Here is a 10,728-nt window from a genome sequence, read left to right on the forward strand (position 1 = left end):
TTTTCTTTGCCCTGCAGGAGAAATCAGCTGCAACACCCACGAGCAAGGTTACAAAACAGCTTCTGCCTTCATTCCTCATGCCCTGCCCATCCCAGTGTGCAGAAACCATGGCCAAGGGGGGAGGGAATTCACCCTGTTTGCTCCGTGAACATTTTATTTCGATGATCCATTTCATGTCAAGGTTAGTCAGCACTAAGGGATACCCAGGTCCTCGTTTCCTCAAGCCTTGGCTGGCACCCAAGGCAGGAGTCTCCCTTCAGAGGAACAACACTCAAAATGTCCATTTCTTAGACAGAGACCCTAAAAGCGAGTAGCAGACAGCAGCCCAGGAGGTGGTGGAGCTCACCCCCTACACCTGCCATCCTTCCCCATCTGCAATTAATTAAATATATATATATATCTGACGGTCTGATTTAGATGGAGTACTCCACAGGTCTGCTAACTGTTTTCCCATTAGTCCTCGCTTTCAAGAGCAGAGCTGGATTTTAGTTGGAACAGCCGTGAAGTCTGCCAGGGAGGAGTGGGGTGGTGGCAGCAGAGCAGTGCGGAGCGGTGCTGGGCGGGTGGGTGCTGGCTCCTCGGGTTGCAGGAAGATGTCCTGGGGAAGTTATTGCTTCCCAGGGAAGTTATTAGGAAAGGCAGGAGCTGCTTCTCGGCTGCCTTTCACTGCTGCTGCAGGTACAGGCTCTGCACATCACTTCTGCCTGTTTGGCAGCGAGAGAGAAGCAGCAGAGGGGCTGTGACGGGGAAGGATGGATGCTTGCTGCCCCAGGGATCTTCCTGTTTGGTTTTGGTGGATTAACCCTAAAATCAGCCGGTTCCAGTTGAGAGGAAGAGCAGAAAGTTTTGAAAAACCGTCTTAACGCAAATCTCCTTTCTCCTTTTCCTTAAAGCTAAGAAGCTGCCTGCCCTAACCGGGGCAGGTGGAGAAAGGTTTCTAAGAACAGGAGACAAAAAAAGTCTGTCAGGAGAGGATTAGCTGGAGCAGAGCCTGCCTCCGAGCAAGACAGCGGGCGAGGCCGACCTTGCAAAGCCTGTCTGGGCTATTTTCTAGAGGAAGATTGCAGAGCTGCGTTAGGAGAGGAAATTCAGTTTGCCCTGACGCCTGCTGCTGCTCACACAGCGATGCTGCCCCCCCCAGCCACCACCTCAGGCCCTGAGCCCCCCCGGCCGCTTGGAGACCCCCTGGTTCCCCCTGAGCCCCCTCTGAGCACAAGCAAGCCATGGGGCTCCTTCTCCTCCTGCTCATGGTGGGAGCGCGGCCCTTGCTCTGCGGCCTACTGGGAAGTGTAGTTCGGCGCCTGCAAGGCCGTTTCAGGGAGGCCTGGGAAGTTTGGGGGACAAAATTGGGATGGTTCAAGCCCCTTTGCTGAGTGCATTATTTAAACGTATCGGTTTTGTGCCCCCACCAGTGAAATGAGGGTGGGGGCATGGCTGGAAACAGGGACCAGGCCCAGGTGCTCGGTGCTCACGTGCCCAGTGTCAGGGCCTGGTGGCATGGGGCCCACTTGGTTTTCCCTGGGGAGGGTCTCACACCAGCACCTCACATGCAGAAACAGGGCTGAGCACAGCACTGAGAGCCCTGCAGGCCGGCCTCCATGAGGGAGAGAAGGGTTTGGGGCTCACACAGCTCGGAGACGCACAAAAAGCTTCGTGACGAGGGAAGCAAGAACCTCCCAGCCAGCCGTGGGTGCTGGATGTGACCCAAACTCAACAAATTCCCCAGGGTCTGGCAAAAATGAGCCAGTTTTGCACACTTTGGGGTCTAGGACACATTTTGAGCATGAGTAAGGCTGGGTTTGGGGGTGCTTCATCCCAAAGGGCAACTCCAAATTGTCTGCATTTCTTCCCTTTTTCTTTCCTTTTTTTTTTTTTTTTTTTTCCACCAAAGTTTTCTTTCTTTCACTAAGGAGATGTGAGCTGCATCCAGACTGCACCTCCCCATTTTCCTCCTCAAAATAATAATAGCCTCATTTGCTAAAGGCACTATTAGGGTATTAAGTGAAAATGAATTAAGTTTAATTCAATTGTTATTTTAGGAGCTTTGCCTCGTCAGGGTTTTGCAGAGCTTCATTCTTCCACTCGCTGGAGACCGGCTTTAACACGCCCCTGCTGAGTTGTTGCTGCAAGCCACAAACCCATCACGCTGGGAGTTTTACTTAATGCTAAGGGTTGGATTTTATTTTGCTTAATGTCAGAGTCTGCCTGCCACACTGCTGGGGGAGAGGAGGGAGCCACAGACTGGTTAGCTCGAGTCCATCACGATCGGCTTAGAAATGCAAGTGGCTGTCGGGCTGGCCATGGCTTAGGCAAAATTTGAGCACTTTTTCTCACCACATCACTGCCCCCCTGTTCCGGGAAGGCTTTACCACCTCCTGTATCGGGTCTCATCACCAGCTCGGCCTGGATCTTCTCCCTCTGCAGCAGCACGGCCTCGAGGAGAGGGCTGCTGGGGGGAAATTCCTCCTGGGGAGAGCCCTGGGCTCACAGTGGGGACACAGGCTGAGATGTTTGCTGATGGTTGCCAGCAGCAGAAATGCCAACAAACACCTCGGGGAGCACCAGGATCTTCCCTGGTCAGGAGCTGTGCCCAGCTCTACCAGGCCAAAGAGAAAATTTGAGAGAGGAAGGAAGAGAAAAGGTAGGGGCAGAGGGACATGGCCTTCCTTGGGATGCATGTCCATGCCTTTGCAGGCTACTGGATGCCCATAAGCCTAGGGGCTTGGCTAGGGCATTGGGAGAAAAATCACATTGCTGCACAGAGCAGGGAGATAAGGGAGAATGTGACCCAGCAGGGTGAGAAGAAGAGGGGCTCACATCCCCCCCCCAAAACCATCAAAAGCCCATTTCAGACAAGCCATTGGCTCCCCATAACTTGCAGATTTGAGCCACGACAGCCATAACGTCCATCCAGCATTCCCCCACCAGTTCCTACAGCAGAGGGAGAAGGAAGGACAAGATCCCAAAGATAAACACCCACCCTCGGTGCTGGGACAGTTCGGGGCCAGGAGGAAGCAGCACAGGGAGCAGGGCTCTCTCAGCCCCTAACCTTGCTCAGAGCCAGCGCCTAGGATTTATGGAAGGAAAGCTTGGCAGTGACCTCTGCTCCGCTCCAGCTCTGAGCGTGGACTCGGATGGCATTACAGCGTGATGTACGGCCAGCGGCTCTGCCGGGCAGTCTCTTGTGAGCGATGGCTTGCGATATTTCTGGAGTTTATACCTAGCTCTCCAGCTCGACGGGCTCTCTGGATATGATTTGTGCTGTATGTAGCTCTATAAATATTGAGCTCAGAGCATTATATATGGCGACAGCCCTACAGCACTCCGGGTGATATATCCCCGCGTTTGCAGTTGTAGGCGAATAATTTTAGTTTGAGTGGTGTGGCAATGAGAACAAGGAGGAAGTAAAATAAAAGGGTAATTCAAGACCAAGCGGACAGCAGGGAGCGTGCGTGAGATTCAGCTTATCATTCAAAGCCAAGCCTTTCCCACCAAATCATTCAGGAAATTGATGGCCGGAGTCATTTCCCAAATTAGTTACCTTATCCCTGTGTGCTGCTGTCTGCAAAACAAAGAGATGGCACCGAGCCCCCCCCACCCTGGGCTTTTGAGGCAGAAGAGGGGAGGCACAGTATGAGGATGGGGAGGAGCAGGTGCCTCTTCTCCCCCATCAGTCCCATTTCTCCCTCCAGCCAGGAGATGAGCAAAGGGGCACCAGAGATTTCAGAAGGTCCTCGGGGCCATCCCCCGAGCAGGATGCGGGAATGACCAAACGCCCATCTCCAGGGGAAAGTGGAGGGCAAATTCATGTCATGCCCAGCTCTCTGCGATGCTCCAAGGTACGCAGGTGCTGGTGTCCATGCGGGGCTGGCAGGCTCACCCACCTCAGCTCAGGCTGGGCAAGTGAATCATTTCCATCCTGGCGTCAGCTCAGCGCTTTCACGGAAAGGGCATTTACGTCCGTGGGTGCTGAGGGCACGGCCAGGTGAATCATCGCTGTCCCTTAGAGAGAAGTCCAAGGCAGAGCCTGTAATTAATCATAAATTGTGAAATAGGTGAGTGAACAAGCTCCCAAAGAATGTGATTACAAGGAGGAGAAGGAAAAGGACGTGATGGACTGAGGCCAGCAGGCTCTGCAACAACCACCAGTCTGTACCAGTGCGCTTCCTGGTGCCTCATTCACAGGACCCACGCAAGCACCCACCCAGCACCACGCAAGGACAGAGCCTGACCGGAGCACCCAGTGGTGCAGGAAGCAGGAGAGAGCACTTAAAAGGATCCGTTGTGGTTTGCTCTGGTTCTGCAGAGAGATGGAAGGTTAAAGGAGAGTAAGAGCTCTGCAGCACGGTGTCAGGGCAGGGACTGCAGCTATTTGCGATGGCAGCTATTGCAGGCAGAAAGGATGCACGAATTGATCCGGTCCCTTCCTCCAGAAAAGATTTAAGCTACGTGGGAAAAAATAGTTCCAGTGGAAACTGCTTCTTGAACCTTGAAAGGACAAAAGGTTCAGTGAGACAAAATCTGGGGCTGAAGTTGCAGTAATTAACATGGCAGAAGCCTTGTAGGGCTGGGATGGAGCAACAGGTTCCCCATGCCTGCACTGCTAATATTACCCTGAGTGTCTGTAGAAGCCACCCCTCAGCTGGCCCAACTGGCTCCCACTGCCCCTGCATGCTCACCTGGCCCCTGAAATGGCCCTTTTCATCCCAAAATTGAGGAAGGGGCTTTGTGGGGCAACACTGGCAGGGCTACCTGTGGGGGACATGGTAGCAGGTCCTGCAAGCCCCAGCTATCAATGTACAATCACCTGCTGTCTACAAGGCAGCTGAATTTGGACAAAACTGGGCCAAAGGAGACAAAAAAAATATTAGGTGAGGATGACAGACACATACACAGACTCACCTCAAAAGCCTTGCTTTTCTGGAAACCAGGCTGAGAAGAGGAAACAAAGAAGAGAAACTTCACAGCTGGTAGAGCATCCAGGGGATGTTGTTCCCAAATTTCAGCACATCGTTTTAGCTCACATTTTGGCCTCTGCCCTCTGGGCACCATTTCACTACTAAATGCACCGTGGAATAAATACCAAGCGATGGCGGAGCACAAATAATCCCTTCTCAGAGAGAATTACTTTTCTGGCGAATTCTGGGGAATAAATGCGGCTTTAAAAAAGCAATAACTGGTTAAACAGATACTCGCACACAAGCAGACCCCATTAAAGTCATTTGATACGAGCCAGGGAAAACCACCTCTAAATCACATAATTATTTTAAGAGACGAAGGCGCATTTGTTTAAACCGGTCCCAATCACCTTTGGGGAGGGAGGAGAGAGGGGGCTCGCATCTGCACCATTAAATGCTTTGATTCCCTGCAGCTCAAAGCCCAGGCTCTTATTTTAACAGCACTAAACATATAAATAGGTGATAATAAAACCCAGGTGATTTCCTCCAGCCTTATTGACTTCCTGCGCCGCGAATAAGAATAAAAAAAATAAATAAACAAGGAAGGGACGAGTTCCTTTTTAAATTATTTTTATTTATCTCTCGGGTTTCTATTTCTCCCTAATGGAAGGAAGGAGCTGCTGGGTGCAGTGCCCCCCCCCCAAGCAGCAGCCGAGCTCCCTGCAGCCCCTAGAGGGAGCCCGGCCCCCGCGTTTGGCTCCTGTTTGGGGTCCTTAAAATAAAGGGGAATGGTGGGGGGCTCGCTGGGATTAAATATTGGGGCACAAGGGAGGAAGGATGCTGGGCTCAGAGCCGTGCAAGGCAGCACCTGCAGCACTGCCAGGTGATAGCCCCCATCCCTGCCACCCCACCACTTGTAGGGAGGGGAGCTCTGCTCCCCCCATCCCACTATTTGGGTACTTTTAGGGATTTTTCTGAGAAGGGGAGCAAGGGCTGGAGCCAAGACCTACCTCCTGTGGTGCTGCTGGTGAGGAGAGAGGAGCTGACTACCTGTTCAGCACCCTAATTTTTGGCAGTGTCTGCAGCCATGCGAGCTCTCAGGATTCACTTTCCTGTGGATAAGGTTGCAGGTGTGGCTCTGCCTCTCTGGCATTCCCCTGCTGTGCTCGTGGCTTAAATACCAAAGCTTGGCACGGTGCACAGCACAACTCTGCTCTGGGGGCCGTGTGTCCTGTGGTGTCCAGGGGTTTGGGCTGGGTGGGGACAGCCATGGGTTCACAGAAGTGTCCCAGGTGATGCACATCACCTGTTTCAGGATAGGGGTTCTCAGCCACAGCTTGGTTCAGACCCACCAAGACAGCCGATAAGGTCTCAACATTTGCTTTCTGAAAGGCAAACTGGGGCTCTGCAGGCACCTCCAGGAGGATGGGAGGCAGTGGGGAGCCCCCTCACCTGGGTGGGATCACATCCCCGGGTCAGGGATGCTTTGCCTGACACCACAGCTCAGAGCACAGATCACTCACTGACAGTGCCCCATAACACGATTCACATCCAGCAGACCTGAGTGCCCAGCCCTGACCATCAGCATCACAAAACAATTGTCCTTTACCTAAAATCCTAAAGAGGAAGAGTCAGGGCAGCCCTAGGGCTGCACACCAGCATCAGCCTGGGTCAGCAGGTATCGGCCGCCCAGCAACGCCGCTGTCTCTTGCTGGCAGTGAAAGTCCCTGGGAAATGGAGCTGCTCTCCGTGTTTTCCCCTATCCCGCTCCTTTCCAACTGAAGTTTAAAAAAAAGTAGATATTGATTGATTTTTTGTAATCACTGGTTTGTTATTTTTAGGCTACTGCTGTCTAAGAGACAGACAGCTAACCGCAGCTTCCCCATGACGAGCGCGTTCGCATTCTTTGGAGAAAAGGAGAAAATCAGTTTTCTCAAGCCTCGCTTGTTCCTGCTCAAAAATCTAGCTCGGGGACACCCCGTCTCACTCTCAACAGTTTGTTTTTACTCCAAAAGCACAAACTCCCAGCCCCGACAGACAGATCTCTTCCTCTCGGCATGAAGCCCCACCGAGCCAAGGGCCCGCGGGTTTGGATAGAAATTCGGCTGGTGCCCCCCACCTTCCTCCAGTTACCACAGCCAGAAATCAGTTTTCAGACTGGGAAAATGTAGATTTTTTTTTGTGCCTTTGGGAAAAAAAAATTAATCTCTGAATATAGTTTTGAGTTGGACTTAAATTTATGTACAGGCTGATTTTAAAATTACCAACGTAAGAAAAAGTTTCTGAGCAATGGACACGAGCAGGGGCAAAGAAACTACGTCCTAATCTTGGGTGAGCACTGTTATATCAAACTAAAAGTTTCCTAATGTAACTAAGGCCAAAAATAACAAACAATAATAGCAGAAGTAACAATAATTATAATAAAACCGAAGTCCCAGCTAGTTTCACAAATAAAAGTTCTGCAGAAACGGAGACAATCTGGAAGATCCGATTCCAGCAGAAGCTTGTTGTGATAATCTGTTGCTTTATGTACTTTTTTCTTTGCTTACTATCCACTAAAAATATTTTCAAAAAATCTAGCTTTCATCCCCAAATCAAGATCCTTTCATTTATAAAATCTCAAACCGGGATATTCCGATACTTTCAAGTCTTACTTCACAAGAGTTTTCTCAAACAGGCGCTGGTGGAAGCTCGGCATCGCACAAAGAAATCGGCGTCGCTCCACTGGCATTTTTCTGGCAGAAAGCAAAAAAGATTAATTTAAGGAGTTCCAGCTGTCCCAGTGCACCAGACAGGATTGGCTTTTTCATGTAACCCAAACAACGTTCCACAAAAACAGTTCTGGGTTTTGCCAGTGAACTTGATTTCCCTATGGGACCATGCACCCTACCGTGAGCTCCTATAGCCGTCCCACTGAGCTCCAAGCACTGATTTTAAGCCCCACGGGGCACGAGCTAATTACGAGCACATCCGAATTGATAGCAGAAGCAAGATCAGGTTGCTGATGAGGGGTGTTACAAAAATACCTATTCACAGTCCCAACGAGGTCGAGAAAACGATCTCACACATGGCAGGAGCAGAGTTTCTCTTTACTCTTAATCACAGCGAGTTATATCAGAGATGACGCACACTTGCCTGCTCTTCCTGCCACAGCTGCCAGGTACAGGTGACCCTCGTAGTCATTGCCAGACAGCTTCAGACCAACAAGAAAAACCCACAGACAGGCCAGGGGAGCCCCAGGGAGGCTGCACACCCCCTCGTGCTGTGCCCATGTTGGTGCTAGCACAGGGGCGCACTCACCGCCGCGTGCCTGGGGGCACAGCCCTGGACAAAACCCCCCCTAACCCTCACCCATGGCCAGTTTCTGGCAGATATGAGACAGCTGATCCTCGTTTGGATGACTCGCCTGCTTAGCTAATTGGTTCGATGGGGGCCAGACCTCTCCTCCCTCATGCCCACAGAGCTGGGACCAAGCCCAGACGACCGCAGCACGTCCAGCTGGGCTTCATCTCCTCCAGCTCCGCACAGATGTTCGGTATTCCTCTTGCTCCTGCACGGCTAGCATCCCCCCCCCCATCCCCAAATTTTGCCTTAGGAAGCTCAGCACCTCCACAGCTGAGCCCACACAACCCATTGCTCTCAGTCACCCGCGGCCACCCGGCGATGTCTCTGGGTGCTCCGTGTTGCACCCCAGCTTTTCCCTCCAACAAAAGTTGTCCCTACCTGGCTTTGCACCTCCTCGAGACAGGCAGGCGAACGCTGGAAAAACCTCTTGCACCACCTCCGCTTTCACGTTTGGGCTTTGCTACGTTTTGAGATAGGCGGAGGTGGGAAATGCCTTTCAATGCTTCGCAGTGCGTTTGTGGTCCTGTTCCCAAGCAGGCACAATACGAGAAGTGAAATCAGCCTTCAGTGTGGTATGGATGGCCCCAGGATATGTCTGAGGTGATGTCAGTCTACAAAACGTATAATTATATGTCACCGTTTCGTGTCATTGCTTATTGATTTAATTCCATCATATTTCAGGCAACTTTCATTGTCTGGGTACAGTTCATCATGTTAATAACTGGAAGCATGTATGCAGATAGCAAAAAAAAAAACCCTCCTGCGACTAAACCGATTCTAAAAACGAATCCAGGAGAAATATTTGAACAGAAACCCCTTCCAGCAGCAATTGTTCCAAGAACAAGAAAGACCGGACGAGAATTTTTCTGGTTCCAACACTACATATATTGTCGTTGCATATCAAGACTTCTTTTTTTCTTTTTTTGGTCTTTTTTTTTTTAAACAGGAAAGATTGATAAGAAAAGGAGGAAGTCAACAGTTTTTAGAACAAGGTGTAGCTAAAGATTGTATTTAAACGCATGCCCTCGGGTGTGCATTATCATACGTTCGACTTTGCCGGGAAACATTTTGGAATATGAAATGAATAATGTGGATATTATAAAATGGTTGTCTCGGAATTAAATTGTAAGATATTGATGTGTCATAATAATAAAATAGAAAACACTTTTAATATCAGCGGTGAGCACCATGATCCCTTCTTTATTTATTTTGTGGTTGGTGTTTTTTTTTTTTTTTCCTGCACAAAAACCTTGGAAAGGCAAGCGAGCAGAGCCCCACGCTGTGAGCCATCCCAGCCCTGCACACGGCGATGCCTCCGCAAGGATTAAGCACTAAGCACGGCATTCTCTTTGCAGCCAAAGTTGGGCACATATTAAATAAGTAGCTTAATCAGCTCTTAAAAATCTGTCTGTGGTACGAAACAGAATTCAAACAAAAGACCTCTGTCAAAGTTATCTTGGAAAAAAAAAAATACAAGCTATGTTATTTATCTTTTTTTTTTTTTTTTTGTAAGCAGGTATCTTTTTAAACACATCCCCAGAAATTTGTGGTCTGTGTATTTTACTTATTTTCCCACGTTTTCTCTTGTTTTTTTTTTGTTTGTTTTTGGCTTCTTGTCTCTCCACCTCTGCAGATGTTTCTCTGCCTTCACTTGCGTGTTGGACAGAAGGATGGGTAGGAAAATCCTGAAGCGCCATAAATTTGGAACCCAACTCCACAATAATTGATTTTGAAAAAAAAAAAAATAATAATAAAAAATAGCTTATACCTACACTCTCCCAACAATCTCCAGAGGAGCTTTCCCCAAGGACTGAGTTTGGGTCCTGAAGCAGCTGGGGCTGTTTTATTGTGCACCCCACAAGACCAAGGGCAAGAGCTGGGGGCTGGCTGAGTTTGCAGCCCCCTCCTCGCACATCCTCTGCCCGGCAGTTCCCAGCACCGAAGGAAATGCCAGGCTGAAGGCAAGGCCACGTCCCTGGCCATGAGCCTAGGAGCATCCCCTGAGGAAACCAGAGAGAATTTTTCCCCCGGTGGAGTTTTCCTCTGCCTGGCTAGGGACGGTGCCCCAGAATAAAGCTGAGCACAGACAAAAAAATAGTCCCCAAAATAATCCCCTGCCAGGCTGTGTCTAAAATGTTGGAGATTCCTTTATCCTCAGCCCTACTTCTGCACAAAATCCTGGACACCAACACCGAGGCGAGCGCCGTGGGTCCCGCTCAGGGAATTTCCCCCACGCGTGCAGGAGGCGCACCCAGGGATGGGATCAAACCAGGTGCTGCTCGGAGCCTGAAAACGGCTCCAGGACGAGGGATTAAAATACCCCCTGTTACCTCCAGAGCTTCCCGAGCCGAGGGGACTTGAGCAAAGTCAGAAGGAAATGCTAATGCTATTTTCATCCTAAACAAATAGAGGAGGCTGCAGCGCTCGCTCCGATCTGCTGGCTCCTCTCGGGGAGCTAATAGGCAGGGAAGAGCAAGGCATGAAA

The 10,728-nt window shown here is 50.3% G+C and overlaps 2 long non-coding RNA genes across 5 annotated transcripts; one reads left to right on the plus strand and one right to left on the minus strand.

The window, feature by feature from the left end:
* Positions 1-1,533: 1,533 nt before the first annotated feature.
* On the minus strand, positions 1,534-8,758 carry LOC137859469 (uncharacterized). 4 transcript variants are annotated; one of them, XR_011098311.1, is made up of 4 exons: positions 8,622-8,758; positions 7,553-7,633; positions 4,903-4,932; positions 1,534-4,027 (listed from the first exon to the last, which is right to left on the minus strand). It is a non-coding gene; the product is annotated as an uncharacterized lncRNA (long non-coding RNA). The 4 variants fall into 4 exon arrangements; XR_011098308.1 differs by lacking the exon at positions 8,622-8,758 and adding an exon at positions 8,034-8,220; XR_011098310.1 differs by lacking the exon at positions 8,622-8,758 and adding an exon at positions 7,925-7,972.
* LOC137859470 (uncharacterized) lies at positions 8,260-9,419 on the plus strand. The gene is made up of 2 exons (XR_011098312.1): positions 8,260-8,843; positions 8,925-9,419. It is a non-coding gene; the product is annotated as an uncharacterized lncRNA (long non-coding RNA).
* Positions 9,420-10,728: the final 1,309 nt, after the last annotated feature.

Source organism: Anas acuta, chromosome 7 (assembly GCF_963932015.1).
Source record: "Anas acuta chromosome 7, bAnaAcu1.1, whole genome shotgun sequence".
Lineage (NCBI taxonomy): Eukaryota > Metazoa > Chordata > Aves > Anseriformes > Anatidae > Anas > Anas acuta.